This window comes from Triticum aestivum, chromosome 4B (genome assembly GCF_018294505.1).
Source record: "Triticum aestivum cultivar Chinese Spring chromosome 4B, IWGSC CS RefSeq v2.1, whole genome shotgun sequence".
NCBI classification, from domain to species: domain Eukaryota; kingdom Viridiplantae; phylum Streptophyta; class Magnoliopsida; order Poales; family Poaceae; genus Triticum; species Triticum aestivum.
This window is the reverse complement of record NC_057804.1, coordinates 39342041-39356443: the sequence shown is the minus strand read 5'-3', so window position 1 is coordinate 39356443 and position 14403 is coordinate 39342041. Positions and strand designations below refer to the sequence as shown.

General features: G+C 49.6%; 1 long non-coding RNA gene across 1 annotated transcript; it reads right to left on the bottom strand.

Moving 5' to 3' along the window:
• Nucleotides 1-5487: 5487 nt before the first annotated feature.
• LOC123090869 (uncharacterized) lies at nt 5488-9776 on the bottom strand. Its single transcript, XR_006442632.1, has 4 exons — nt 8994-9776; nt 6770-8628; nt 6635-6703; nt 5488-5757 (listed from the first exon to the last, which is right to left on the bottom strand). It is a non-coding gene; the product is annotated as an uncharacterized lncRNA (long non-coding RNA).
• Between the last annotated feature and the right edge of the window lie 4627 nt (nt 9777-14403).

The following is a 14403-nucleotide window of genomic DNA, read 5'->3' as shown; positions in this document are numbered from 1 at the left end:
AAACAGGTAGTGGAGAAGGCATCACTCCAGAACCGAAACGGGACGGAGGCATGAGCTAGTAAAGTAAGTCCAGTCTCTACAAGATGACGATGCTTACGTTCAGCGGTGCTGTTTTGCTGATGTGGATGAGGACAAGACACGCGATGCGAAATCCCAAGCTTATTAAAAAATGAGTTGAGGTTGTGATATTCACCCCCCCCCCAATCGGATTGAACATGAATAATCTTATGCTTAAGAAGACGCTCAACATGTGCTTGGAACTGAATGAAAACATTAAACACATCAGATTTACGCTTGATAAGATATAGCCAAGTAAACCGACTGTAAGCATCAATGAAACTGACATAGTAATTGTGACCACTAACAGATGTTTGGGCATGACCCCACACATCAGAAAACACAAGCTCAAGAGGATGTTTCACAACACGACTAGACTCTGAAAAAGGTAGTTGGTGACTCTTGCCCTGCTGACAGGCATCACAAATAGTTTCAGCACTCTTATTGGACACAACTGGTAGTTCATGGCGATGCAGCACATGACTAACTATAGGAGCAGCAGGATGTCCAAGGCGCGCATGCCAGTGCGTAGGCGACACACGAACACCACTGAACACCTGAGGAGAAGACGACGTAGGAGATGCAGGCGGTGCGTCAAGTGCATATAAGCCATGGCGAAGACGACCACTAAGCAGAACGGCCCTCGTGTCCCGATCCTTAATAAAGAAACAAAAAGGGTGAAACTCAGCAAGGACATTATTATCACGAGTAAGTTGAGGAATAGACAACAAACTACGCGTAGCAGAGGGAACTCGAAGGACGTTAGAAAGATGCAGTTTGCAAAAATTGTGTGCAAGAAGTGATACCTGACCAACATGGGAGATGCGCATACCTTCTCCATTGACAGTGTGCACCTGATCATGTCCACGATACGGTGCATGAATGGAGAGCTTGCCCATCTCGCTGGTAAGGTGGTTCGTCGCTCCTGTATCCATGTACCACGCCGGATCAAGGGAGTATGACTGGGTGTGCCCGTGGTCGTGCCCTGTCACCGCAGCTGCAGCCTGCTTATCATTCGCTTTTCCATTGTTGCCAAGGCCAAGGAAATCTTGCTTGTAGCGTCTGTGGAAGCGAGAGGCGAGGTGACGATCTATGCCACAAAGCTGCCAAGCCTGAGGAGCGCCGCAACTGGAACAACAAGCAACCGGGCGACTCCCTCCTGTGATAGTCGGCGCGTTGCCCCGCGAGGCCTGCGACGGGGAAGCCGGTGGTTTGCCACCCGATGGGGCCGGCTTCTGAGGTTTGCCGCGTGTGGCGGTGTTGGCGGAGACGAAGCTGGGGGAAACACGGCGCGCCTTGATGCGCTGCTCACGCCCAAGGAGGCGCGCATAGAGCTCACGACGCGGGAGTGTATCATCTTGACCATGGACGTTCTCAATGAGATTATCATAATCATCATCGAGCCCGTTAAGCACAAAGGTGGTGAAGTCCGCGTCCAGAAATGGCTGACCAACAGAGACCAGGGTGTCAGCGAGGCTCGTCATCTTGTTGAAGTACTCCGTGATGCTGAGATCTCCAAGTTTGGTCTCACCCAGCTCGGTGCATATAGAGTGCGCACGCGCCTGAGACTAAGAGGAGAAACTGGTGTGGAGGGCCGCCCACGCCTCCCTGGACGTAGCGGCGAAGATGACCATCGACGAAACACTCGGCGTGAGCGAGGACTGGATGGCAGAGAGAATGGCCTGATCCTGCGTCACCCACGTGTGATATGCTGGATGGTGAGGAGGTGGGCACGGGATGGACCCATCAACGTAGCCCTCCAAGTAGCGGCTGCGAAGGAGAGGCAAGACCTGCGCACGCCATGATAGGTAGTTGTCCGGCCCGAGCTTCACTGGTAGCAGGTGCGAAAAATAAAACGGCGGCGGCGCCGCGGTTTGAGCAGTGTACGCCTGCGCCAGTGATGCATAGGGATCCATGGATGGAGCCATCTATGGACGAGGGATCATCGCGTAGGGGTAGCCGGGCGAGGGAGCGGCCAAGGCGCCCGGCGCTGCAGGAGAGCCGTAGAGGCCGGGCGCTGCAGGGGCTGAGTCACTGTGCCCGGGAGTGACGGGGGCACCATACGGCGATGCAGCCGCGCCCCCATAGGACTGCGGCGGCGGCGCGGAGTAGTAGTGGTGCGGCGGCGGTGGCACCGCCGTGTAGGGGTGCGGCGGCGGCGCAGCGGGGGCCGATCCCGGCCAGGGGTGCGGCGGCGGCGCAGCGGGGGCCGATCCCGGCCAAAGAGACGACGATGGCGGGGGGGAGCCGTAGGCGCCGTGCCACGGGTTGCTCGGCGGAGGAGGGCCGCCTGTTGCCGGCAGCACCGCAGCGTCGGGCGGGGCGGCCAGATCGTCCCCGAAGCCCGGCGCCTGCGGGGAAGTGGGCGGCGTCAGGGTGGCGCCGTACGTCGCCGCGAGTGGCCGGAAGGCCAGGAAGGGCGACATCGGGGCTAGGGCCGGCGCGGCAGCGGCGGCGATCGAGATCGGCGCGGCGGCGGCGGCGCAGCGGAAGACATCGTAACCTAATCTGATACCATGTAAAACATAGGGTTTGGGAAACTGGCTCGACACCCTAAAACGGGGTGTGGCTATCTCACTATATAGGAGGTACAATACAAGGCATGTACAAGACTACGTATATACAGTCTAACAGCGTGCCTTCATCCACGACGTGTCCCCGAGCCTGGCAAGCCTGATCGGCGCTTCGTCAACTTCGTCTTCGTCCGTCTACGCATGCCCGGTGCTGGCAACACCGACGTGTGCCTTCGTCTACGATGTGTCCCCGGGGTTGGCAACCCCTGCGCGACGCGTCGTCAACATCATCTACTTCCTGACGCACCACTAATTCGACACCACTGCGCCCATGCTAACTCGGCGCCCCCTTGCGCCCGCGGTTCCACGGCGACTTCCTCAACACCGGCCACCCCGACTCGACATCAACCACAACATTCTTCGCACGGCTACCTCGACCACGGTCCATCACCCACGCTCTCGGCTACATCGACAAACGGCACAAAGGGCTACCGCCTGCTTGAGCAACCTCGTTGGTTTCCACTCCAGCCACGACTCCGCGATGCGTCAACCGTTACGACTGTAGGGGGGTGTCCGTCGGCTTGCTTTTGGATTCTTCTCCAGTCTCACCGTTTGTATCGCTACCGTTGTGACTGCGGGGATGTTAAGTAACGTGATTGTATTAGGAAACATAGGTTAGACTAAAAAATATTCTGCCTTACCTTGTACTCCATGTAGATCATGTACTCCTGTATATATGCCCAGGAGACTCAAGCAATACAACGAACTATTCCACCAATCCTCTCTCTCCCTTCTAACAGAGGCGATCTGGTCGGCGACGACATCCCGAATCCCGGGGAATCGCTGGGCCTCGGCCACCGCCAGTACTTAGAATGCCAGGCTCGGTTTGAGCTTCTTGTCATTGATCTACCGGTCCTGTTAGTCCGCTAGGTTGCGGGCGTGGTCGTAGGCGAGGGTGGTGTTGATGGGTATGTGGCCAAGGTCTTCGAGGCCGCTCAGGAGCTGGTTGTAGGTGAGCGACGTCAGCTGGCGTGGGAGAGTCGCCTCCTGGCCTGTGAAGCTGAAGAGGCCGTGGACGTTCTCGAAGGCGGCGAGATACAGCTTGTCCGACCTGTAGTAGGGCTCCACCATGCGCTTGCCGCTCACGCCGACGACATGGACCTTGTGCCAATACACAGGCGGCAACCACAACTGATGCTCCACGAGGATGGAGTGCCCGGCGATGACGTACACCCTTGTCTGGTCCACGCCCTGCTCGAACATCCCCATGAAGGAGACATTGAATTAGTTAGTGGAACCGGTGACATTGAACTACCCTTAAAGACAAATGATGACAACAACTTGCACACAATCCATAAAAAAATGCACTTTTATATAAATGCAAGGATAAACATATAGTAGTGCATTTCTTTCACACTCCAATATAATTTTCAAAAATAATGTGCAATACGTACATGCAGCATGCAGTCCAGTGGAGACACATCAGATTGTGCATGCATTGTGCATAAAAAGGTGGTTTGCAAAGCAATTTCGTATAGAAATGGATCTGATTCTCATTTAATTTCGTTCTGCTTTATGCACCAAACATACCAGAATAAACTGGTTAACATTATACATGCACGCACCCCCAACATGATGTTATGCATGCGAGGAGCGCACTTCAACAGAAGGGGCAAGGGGGGCAGTACTTCTGTATTGCGAAACGTTATTGTGTTACTAGTTGACCCGTTGCGCCAAATGGCGTAGAGACCTGCTGAAGACATATTGTCGATGAAAATAGTTTCATGCTGCAAGAACCTTCAACTAAATCATGCTATTTTTTAAACATGTTTACATGTGTTAAACCATGCTATATTGAAAATATGTTTAGCATGTTGTGTAATCCGAGTTTGAAAAAAAAAAGTGTATGACATGTATAGACCAGCTAAGGAAGCTTTTTATTAGTTGAAAATATGATTATCACGATGAGAAATCTGATTAAAAAAACATATTTGTATACAATGTATAGCCAGTTAAGAATGTATTATTTTAGTGGTGTTTGTATCAAACTTTTATTTTTCACGTGCATGAAAAAAACCTTCTTTGTGTTGTGCATATGGAGGCATAGGTATTTGAAATGCCCATATGCTACCTAGCCCAGTCCACGAACAAAAAAGCTATGTGTGGCCTGTCAGTAGTAGAATATGAAGCGACAGGGACTGAATCCATCGAGCTTGTTTATCCCCTTTTCCTCCTTGGTTCCTCAGTTGGGCAAGATAAGCATTCCCAGAGAGGCGTATTCAACTGGTGAAATTTCTCCTTTCCTTCGATTTCGGATTTCTCAGCATGCATGGATTTAGTTCTCATTTATCCGGATCTTGCATTTCTCCTCTTTATGTGGCAATTTTTACTTTTCTCATATCTTTTTTTAGGCATCGTAGATCATGCGTTGTAATTCTCTCCTACAACATTTATGGATGTATACGTATGCAAATAAATCCTTGTAGTTATTTCTGTTGCGCCAAATGACGCAAAGAACCATTGAATTCATGTTCACATTGAAAAAAAAACCTTACTTTAGTTATTTTAGTTGTGGACAAGCACATACGGTAACAAATTTAACCCTTCTTTTTGCGAATAAAATCAATCCTCTTTAATAAAGAAATAATGGAGGTTTGTTGTATACAATGAGATGTACCTATAGATTTTAATTTGGTAGTATAGAATCTCATTGAAGATCATGCTATGTTGAACATATGTGTATTTTTGAGTAATCTCCCATTGCACAAAATGACAGAGACCCACTAAACACCATTTGTGCTCTGAGATAAAAATCCATTTATCAGTAGCACTATTTGTCTACTACATGCTTCATAAAAGTGTTTTATTTGTTTATAAAATGTATATGATTGCAGTCCTTTGATAACCTGATACAACATGTAAGTACCATCGACCATTGACATGAAAAGGAAAGTAAAATACTTCCGTTACTTTGGAAATGACCTCAGGCTCAACCCACACATGTCATTAGTTGAGCTCATTGAGACTGAATTTCATGACTAACCAATTACATTATCTCCACACTTGTGCTTCTATTCTTTGAACATGGACTGTTTACATGTGGCACACATTGTTGGCGCTTTTCAAATAAGCTAGCAATAGACCGCCTTTTCCTCATGGACCCGTTGCGCCAAATGGCAGAGACCCGCTGAATCCATGTTCACATTGAAAAGAGAATCATGGTTTAGTTGGTTTGTTGTTGGCAAACATATAAGGTAACAAATTGAATGCCCTTTAATAATTAAAAAAACATGGCTTGTTGTCTACAAAGAGATGTACACATCGTGTATGTTCAAAAACATGGCTCTTTGAACATATTACATGACTCGGCATCTTCTTGTAGGAAAGAAAAAAAGCAAAGAGAGAAGCATCGAGGAATCAATATAACAATTTTGAAATACAATAATTTCGAAATCTTGCAAAATCATAACAAAAAGTTTAGGAGTTATGAACAATTAGAAATACATTATATTGAAGGTTGAGTAAAATATGTCTTTTGGATTGAGCAAATATATAGCTGCAGAAATTTTGCAAATTAACACATAACAAGAATCTAAGGCTCTCTAGACTCCTTTTCCTTGCTAAATATGCACGCTTTCCATGGAATTTTTTTCAATATATTTGTTCTATAAACAAATGCTTTCTTTCTTTCCTTTTTTTTTGAAGCAGGTCGCATGCCATCAACAGCCCAACACCGAACAACCAGAGCCCAGTCACAACAATCATGCACGAGCAGCAAGCCAGCAAAAAACACAACAGGTGCCCAGACACATACACATAACTAAGCCAGTAGTAACCAAACACACAACAAGAACTTGTAGCTAGCAAGCGAGCGCTACGACCAAGTATGTATGATGCTACCACCAAGCCAGCCACACAATCATGCACGCAACGGCAAGCCAGTAAAAAAATACAATGGGTGCCCAGACACACACAACACTAAGTCAGCAAGCACACACACAACAAGAACCTGTAGCAATCAAGAACGGAGGATAGGAGGACAGCAGGGACCGGAACAAAATTACCTTGCTAGTGACGGGATGCCTAAGGCGGAAGCGACTGGAGGCGGCGGCAGCGGCAAGTCCAGGCAGCAGCTGCGCGAGCATGAGACATGCATTTCATTAGTTGGCAATGGAAGCATCCATCATATTCATACATACCTTCGTTTCTTTATGAGCACTCCACTTCTCTGCCTCACCCTATTGACCTCCACCTCAATAACCTGGTCAATCAACAACACATGATCCATGGGGTGATGATAAACCTTATATAAATATATATATCTGAAAATGGACGGGAGGCAGTGCGGAGTATTAGGTCTCTGAACTCTGACGGGCCGATGAGCCAATGGAAGAAGGGGATGGTGAGGGCAGCGTTGAACACGTAGGCCCAGCGCCAGAAGGGAGTTATCACCTCAGCTCACCTAGGAAGCAACAACATCCATTTCCAAAAGAAAAATGACCAGGAAACGTAAGCCGCTATTGGTTAGATACCTGCAAATGATTAATTGTTAAAGACTACTTTGGGAACAATCACTCTGAGCAATAAACAGTAATAAACAGAGAACAAAAAGGAACAAAACAAAGCCAGGTTTTTTCACCTAAAAGGAATTGTCAAATGCAGCGATAGCATGTTTGCATTTTTTTCCAAATTGCACATGAGCTTTGACTGTAGGGAAGAGATAAAACTTCCCACAATAACCGTGATCTCAGGAAGAGTAGAAAGATGCATCTTATGCTCTAGAGTTCAGATATATCAAAAATTCATTTCATCTGACCTCTTTGGAGTTAAACTAAACAGTTGCTCTTATCCTGTAACATGCTACTACTTAGTTGCACCCCTCTTACTCCTGACACTACAAACTCCAGTTTATGTGGCGTACTTTATGCATATACAAACGATGTATAAAGCCTGAACATGGCAAAAAAAATGCAAAGGATTACCTGAATATATGATACTGCAGTACACCTAATTTTCTAACTGAAATTAAACCTACCACTTCCTGTTCTCAGATTTTAGTTCATTTATAAACTCTGCATTCTACTCATACAAGCATACCACATCTAATATTCTGCTATAACCCATATTATTGTTACCTTACTAAATTCATAATTATTATCAGTTTATAATGGAAATAAAGTACCCTAATGCATCCCCTATTAAATGGCGTTACGAACCGCAGTGTATGTGTGTATTGATATGCTTACACACATGCTATGAAGCATGGAACCTGGCAAGATAAATGCAAAGGATGCCCAACAGAACTCTTGCTCCATGGCCTTACTTCTATTGTGGTTGCAGACTTGAGTCCCACTTGCTGAACCTTTTGTACATGCTGTTAAAAAAAAGCTCTTGATTCCCTTATAAACCCCCTCCTATGAACCATGAATACCCAAACCATATAACAAGCAAATAAGATTGAATCACCCATACAGTAATCGAGTGAAAAGCTTAACCGACGGGGAAACACAACAAATTTTAGTTGTCACATGGAACAGGTGCACAGTCCATACAACGATCACATTTAATATATTTTTTTACTTGTACTCACAAGAGCCTGTTCTCAACAAAAAGTATCAACAACTGTACATCATCAAGTAAAAATATAGAGCATTGTACATTGATTGCAAATACGAGAATAGAAAGGCAAGGAATTTGCAACCCCCCAAAAAAAGAGGATAGCACAATGGCTAGTTAGAACAGAGCTGATGTTATCTCAAAATGTGTTCCCAAGCAGCAAAATAGCAATCTCATATTATCCTATACGACGCTGCAAACAAATAAGGAGTCGCGCATGCCCATCTCTAAGCAAAATAGTCTGCATAACATGAAATCCATAACAACAAATCAGCAAAACTACTTTGGAAAGTCCATTGATAGCTAGAGAACATGGTCCAACACAAACCATATCACCAAAATGCAAGCGCAAACTTGATTGGATTCGCAAGAGGGATAAAATTCACCTTGGTCTTCTTCAACTCTTCAGCTAAAATTGTTCTTCATCTCTTCTTTCACAGATCTGCACACATCATGTGTAGAAAACCCACATATTAGGGAACTAAAATGTGAATGAGCTATGTATATTTGCTAACTAATAATTTTATTTCTTCTCTGTATTTCTAATTTGGAACAAGCACAATAATTTACAGTGTGTGCATGAATGTTCATACACCCAACAAGAAATCTCAGAAGAACAAAATAAGAATCTGGATGCCTAGTAAGATCAAAGTTGAAATAAAAGTTACCTTCCATTCCATCGGTGATCTACTCTCTCTCTCTCTCTCTCTCTCTCTCTCTCCCTCCCTCCCTCCCTCCCTCCCTCCCTCCCTCACACACACACAAACATATGCATCAGACAAGACGTACAAAGGGATAGAAGAGTACCTATGTTTTCTTGGTCCTCCCTGCCTGGCTGCTTCAAATTGTGGACGGATTGGAAGATGGCGCACCTGTTCCTCGCCATGAAGCACCTCGGCCAACCCATGGTGCCCAGCCTTGGCCACTACTCCCATGCTCGAGTTGCCTTCCATCAGGAAGAGGACATGCGTGTGTGCTCGTCCGCCAGTGCTGCTTGCGAAGGCGAAGACGTCCTTCCCCTCTTCCCCTCTTGATACCCTCCGTCCATGGCGGATCCGTGGTCAGCGGCGAGCACGAGGCAGTGGGATGAGCTGGCCGCCGACGACAGAGAAGAGGGAGAGTCGCCGTCCGCCGCACCATGAGGAAGAGGCGGAGTACATCCTCCCGTACAACGCGCCCGAGCCCCAGCCTCGTCGCAGCTCCCGACCCAGGAGTGGATCGAGCCACCGCCAACCTCCAGGTCGCGTCCAGGTCGGGCCCGTCCTCTCCGGCGCCGGCCGATGACCCTCTCTCCTGTCAGCCGCCGCACCTCCCTTTCCTCTTTCCTCTCTCTTTCTCCCTCCTCTCCTTCCTTCTCTCTCTCCCCCTCATTTTGTCTCTCAGCTAGGGTTCGTGCGCGAGGAGGGGCGCAGGCCGACGCCTCGCCGGTCACCCTCTCCCGTCCGCTGCCGGGCCTCCCTCTCCTCTCCTCTCCCCTTTCTCTCCCTCTCATCTTCCTATCTCTCTCTCCCTAGGGTTCATGCGGGATGAGGGGACCGGAGTGTGCACGGCGTGCGGGACGAGGGGATTGGGTTGTGTTGGGTGCGGGCGCGGCGCGTGGATGGGACAAATTCTCTCTCACCCGGGCGCCGCTTACCCAGCCAATACAGACACGAGACGAGCCCACCGGTCATTGGACAGACAAATGAACCGTGGGGTGAAAATAATTTAATCGCAAGTGAAGATTCAACGGCTTAGGCGCGCGAGAAAGGCAGATCGAACGGCTGATGAAGCCCCAATCGAGGAAGCTCCTGGAGGTGAGTTGGCCGGTCTCTTTTTTGTTTTAAATATCACCTCAACATGAGCGGTGGGGGTAGCGGGCAGAAGTTTCTTGCTTTATTCCCATGATGAATATACATAACATACAGTCAGCCATGCGGCAGGAATGTGGTGCAGGGATAGAGATCGCTGATGTCAGATTTGGGTGCTCCCACCACTTAAAGGCTCCCATGCTCACAAAATTTTAAAAAAATGTGTTTCAATATTATTCTATTAATGTTCACAACATCGTGTGCCTACAATCCCTAAAAATTTCAAATCCAAACTCAAAATACATATGGAGATTTATCTTTTTTATATCTCCGTGTGCATTTTGAATTTGGATTCAATTTTTTAGAAATTACAGACATTTGTCTTGCTAACATTAAAAAAAGACATTTTAAAATCATTTAAATCTGTTTTTTTGAAAGATGGGAGTATGTGATGAGTTTTTTTTTAGGCAAGGATGTGATGAGTTTGAGCACCGGATGGAACTTTCTCCTCCATAGATTCAGTTTCCCCATCATCTCGTCTCCTAGCCTGTGGCAGAGTTCGGGCGTGCAGCGCAGGTGGATGGCGCCGCAGTCGCTGGAGACAGTGAACCTCTTCCACCTCTAGCTCCTCCACCTATATATACTTGCATTTCTTCCTGCCTGCGCGTGATTAGTCGAACCACATCAGAATAACTAAAATACCACTAGAATTACTGCTGCTTCACTCTGATTCATATGGTCATGCTACTGCATAAGTCTGAATATTGGTCAACCAGATGAATTTGAAGAATGTAATTTCTTTCTGTATCTGTAGTTGACATGTGCTGTTGGAGGCGACAGTAAAAATTTCCTCGCTACTGCCAAAACAAAGCTCGATTTTCCACTAACACATTCCACAAGGATTTTATCAGACGTAAACCCATTAGTCCTGTCCTGGCTTGGTCTTTCCACGCCATGGCCGGTGTCGGATTGCACGCTGTCGCCCCACTTGTACTAGTGGCTGTAAAGGAATGTGCCGGGGAGGGATCGGTCACCATATGTGAGGAAATGTGGGCACTTGCTTCCAGAGGAGAGCACAATGCTTCTCATTTTGAATTGATTCTTGACATACATTTGCATCTGTAACCTTCTAAATGTTATCGCAGACAGTGACTGACAACACCCCCTGGAGTAATGGGAGCTACCACTGTTGCATTTAAGTTGGTTTGTCCCTCATGAAGGGGCACCAAGGTTCCAGCCGACGCAGCCCGCGTTGGGTTAAGGACAGCATCTTTGCTGCTCTGTGTGTTGCCATTTATCCAATTCCGCCAACCTGTGATGGTCCCATAGCAGGCCTAAGTTGAATTACAGTACTGAACATGTGAGTCTAATATGGGCACTAGTACCATCCCTTTAGAATTTGGTGGAATAATTCATTGTATTGCTTGAGCCTTGTGGACATTTATATAGGAATACAATGATAAACTTGAAGTACAAGACAAGCCAGAACAAATCCTAGTCTATCTCGTTTTTCGTAATAATCAATATACTCAACATCCCTCCACGGTCACAATGGTAACGACGCAGACGGTGAGACTTGAGAAGATTTCAAAGGCAAGCCGAGGGACACCCACCCACAGTCTAACGGTCGATGCATCGCGGAAGTCGTGGCTGGAGTGAAAACCGACGAGGTTGCTCAAGCAAGGTGGTAGCCCTTTGTACAGTTTGTCGAGGTAGCCAAGAGCGTGGGTGGTGGAGCCGTGGTCGAAATAGCCGTGTGAAGAATGTCGTGGTCGATGTCGAGTCAGGGTAGCCGGTGTCGAGGAAGTCATCGTGGAGCCGCGCGCGCAAGGAGGCGCCGAGTTAGCATGGGAGCAGTGGTGTCGAAGTAGTGGTGCGCCAAGAAGAAGATGATGTTGATGACACGTCGCGCCGGGTTTGCCAAGCCCGGAGACACGTCGTAGCCGAAGGCACGCGTCGGTGTTGCTAGCACCGGGCATGCGTAGACGGACGAAGTGCCGCTCCCCAGGCCCGGGGACACGTCGTGGACAAAGGCACGCATCGGTGTTGCAAGCACAGAGCATGCGTAGACGAGGGACCTGCACGAGCTATACGCCATGTCGGAGAAGTCAGAGGAGCCACCATAAAAGAACTCGACGACGATTGTGGCATTCCATCGGCGCGGGGGTGATGCCACCAACGGTGGTCGGAGCAGACGAACTGGTCGGGGTAGATGATGGCGACGTTGGTGACGGGCTGGTGCTTGGACGAAGACGAAGGGGGTGGACGAGCGGCGGCGGCGGCTACAGAGGTAGCGGCGGCAGCGGCCGAAGAAGAGCGGCTGCGGAGGCAGTGGTTAGGTTAGTAGTGCGGCGACGGTTCTCGAAGTAGGCAAGGAACCCGACAACGTGACAAAGATCGGCCCGGACAATGGTGTTCCCGTGCCAAGGGAGCCAGTGCGGCGCATACCACGAGAGGTCGACGCGCGGGGACGACGGTGGATTGCGGGCCGCAGCATTATGGCCCGAAGGGGCGACGCAGCGACGGCAGCAGGCGGAACGGGGCGACGGAGGGAAGACCTCGGGCGGTAGTAGGGACCGCGGGCTGCGGCGCTACAGCCCGAAGGGGCGGCGCAGCGGCGGAGTGCAGGTTGGTGCAACCGCGGGGACGACCTTGGGGCGGCGGCATGGACCACGTATCGCAGCAGTACGTCCCGAAGGGGTGACGCAGTGGCGACACGCGAGACGATGCAGCCGCGAGGAGAACCATGGGGCGACGCAACGACAGCCCGTTGCTCAATCGATGGAGGGATGCGCTGAACTCGGGGACGATCTTCACGGGACCTGCGGAGGCGCGCGCAACCGACGGCCCAGGTCGGTCGCATGGCATAGATGGGGCGGATCACGGTGACGAGCGGGTGATCAAGCCGATCGCACGCGAGGTCGGGGACGCCGCTCGGTGTAGGCGGGGCATGGCGGTGGAGTCCAAGATGAGGCCGACGATGACGAACGGCGTGGGACATCATGCGGAAGAGCGCGTCAACACCGGCACCCGGGCTGCCAAAGTAGCACCGACACCCGGGCTGCCAAAGCAGCGCCCGGGAAGCGAGGCCCGAGCGACCAAGGAAGCAGCGGCGCCCGAGCTCGAGGTAGCCGATGAGCCTGACGCAGCCAGCCCGACGCAGCTGGGGACGTGGCCGGTGAGGCACACCGTAGGGTCGCCGTGTAGACGCGGCGATGGTGGGTGGCGATGGACGGCGTGGATCGACGGGCGGGCCGGTGCGCGAACGGCGGTCGTGATGGGCCGCCGCATCGCATGAGGCCGTCGGGTAGGGGCGATGCAGGAGTCCGCTTGGAGTAGGGCGGCGATGGCCGGCGCAGGGCGACGGACGGGCCGACGCGCGGACGCCCACTGGCCCTGACGGGCCGCCTCGACACGCGTGGTTGCCAGATAGGAGGAGAGGCCGGCCGGTCACGTTGGGGTCGGAGTAGAGGCGCGTTGGTGTCGACGACAGCGGCGTGTGACGCAAACCGATCAAGCATAGATCGAAAAACCAAAAAGAAAATGCTGATCAAAACGACCGGCGAGAGAGAGAGAAAACCTAAAGCCACTAAAGCAGCCGATCAACACGACAGGCGGACGAACCCTACGTACCGGCGGCGCGGCCCCTGGTGGCGGTCATGGAGGCCGACCGCCCCGGGGGCGGCACGCGGGTGCGGAAGTGGTGGCGGCTAGGGTTTGGATCGGTTAGGCTGATACCATGTTAGAAATGTTAGAAGGGAGAGAGAGATTGTTGCGGAATAGTTCATTTTATTGCTTGAGCCTCGTGGGCATATATATAGAAGTACAATGATCAACATTGAGTATAAGACAAGCCAGAACAAATCGTGATCTATTTCGTCTTTCCTAATAATCAATATACTCAGCAGTTATTTGTCTCTTTTTTCTAGCTCACTCTTATGTGTTTTAAGTTTGCCAGCTTTATTAGCTTACGACATTTATTGTATTTCTGTTTGTGGTCGCACTTTCTCAGTGCTGGTCTTAGGTGTTGCTCTTGCTTTTGTAGTATTCGACCATCGAAGCAGATATTTCTGGGTTGATTAGTAAAATGATTATTTTAAATTGTATATGGAAGATAACCCTAGAATATGTGGGCGTACCTTTTGGTTTAGATCAATAATATACGATGATCATTCAGTCCATTGTCTTGTTGGCTGACCTTTTGACTATCAGCATGCCGTGAGGGGTATGGTTAGCACTTTCCAGAGCTCACTAACATAGTGGAAGACTCCAAAAATACAGCTTTCATGGTAAGTTTAGTGGAAGCCCCATGATTGACTTGAGCATGGCCCACGGCAGCTTTTGTGGAATGCTCAGGGTTGACTTGACCAAAGTCCTTGGCCACTTAGTGGAAGCCTCATGACTGACTTGGACACTTGGCGGAAAGC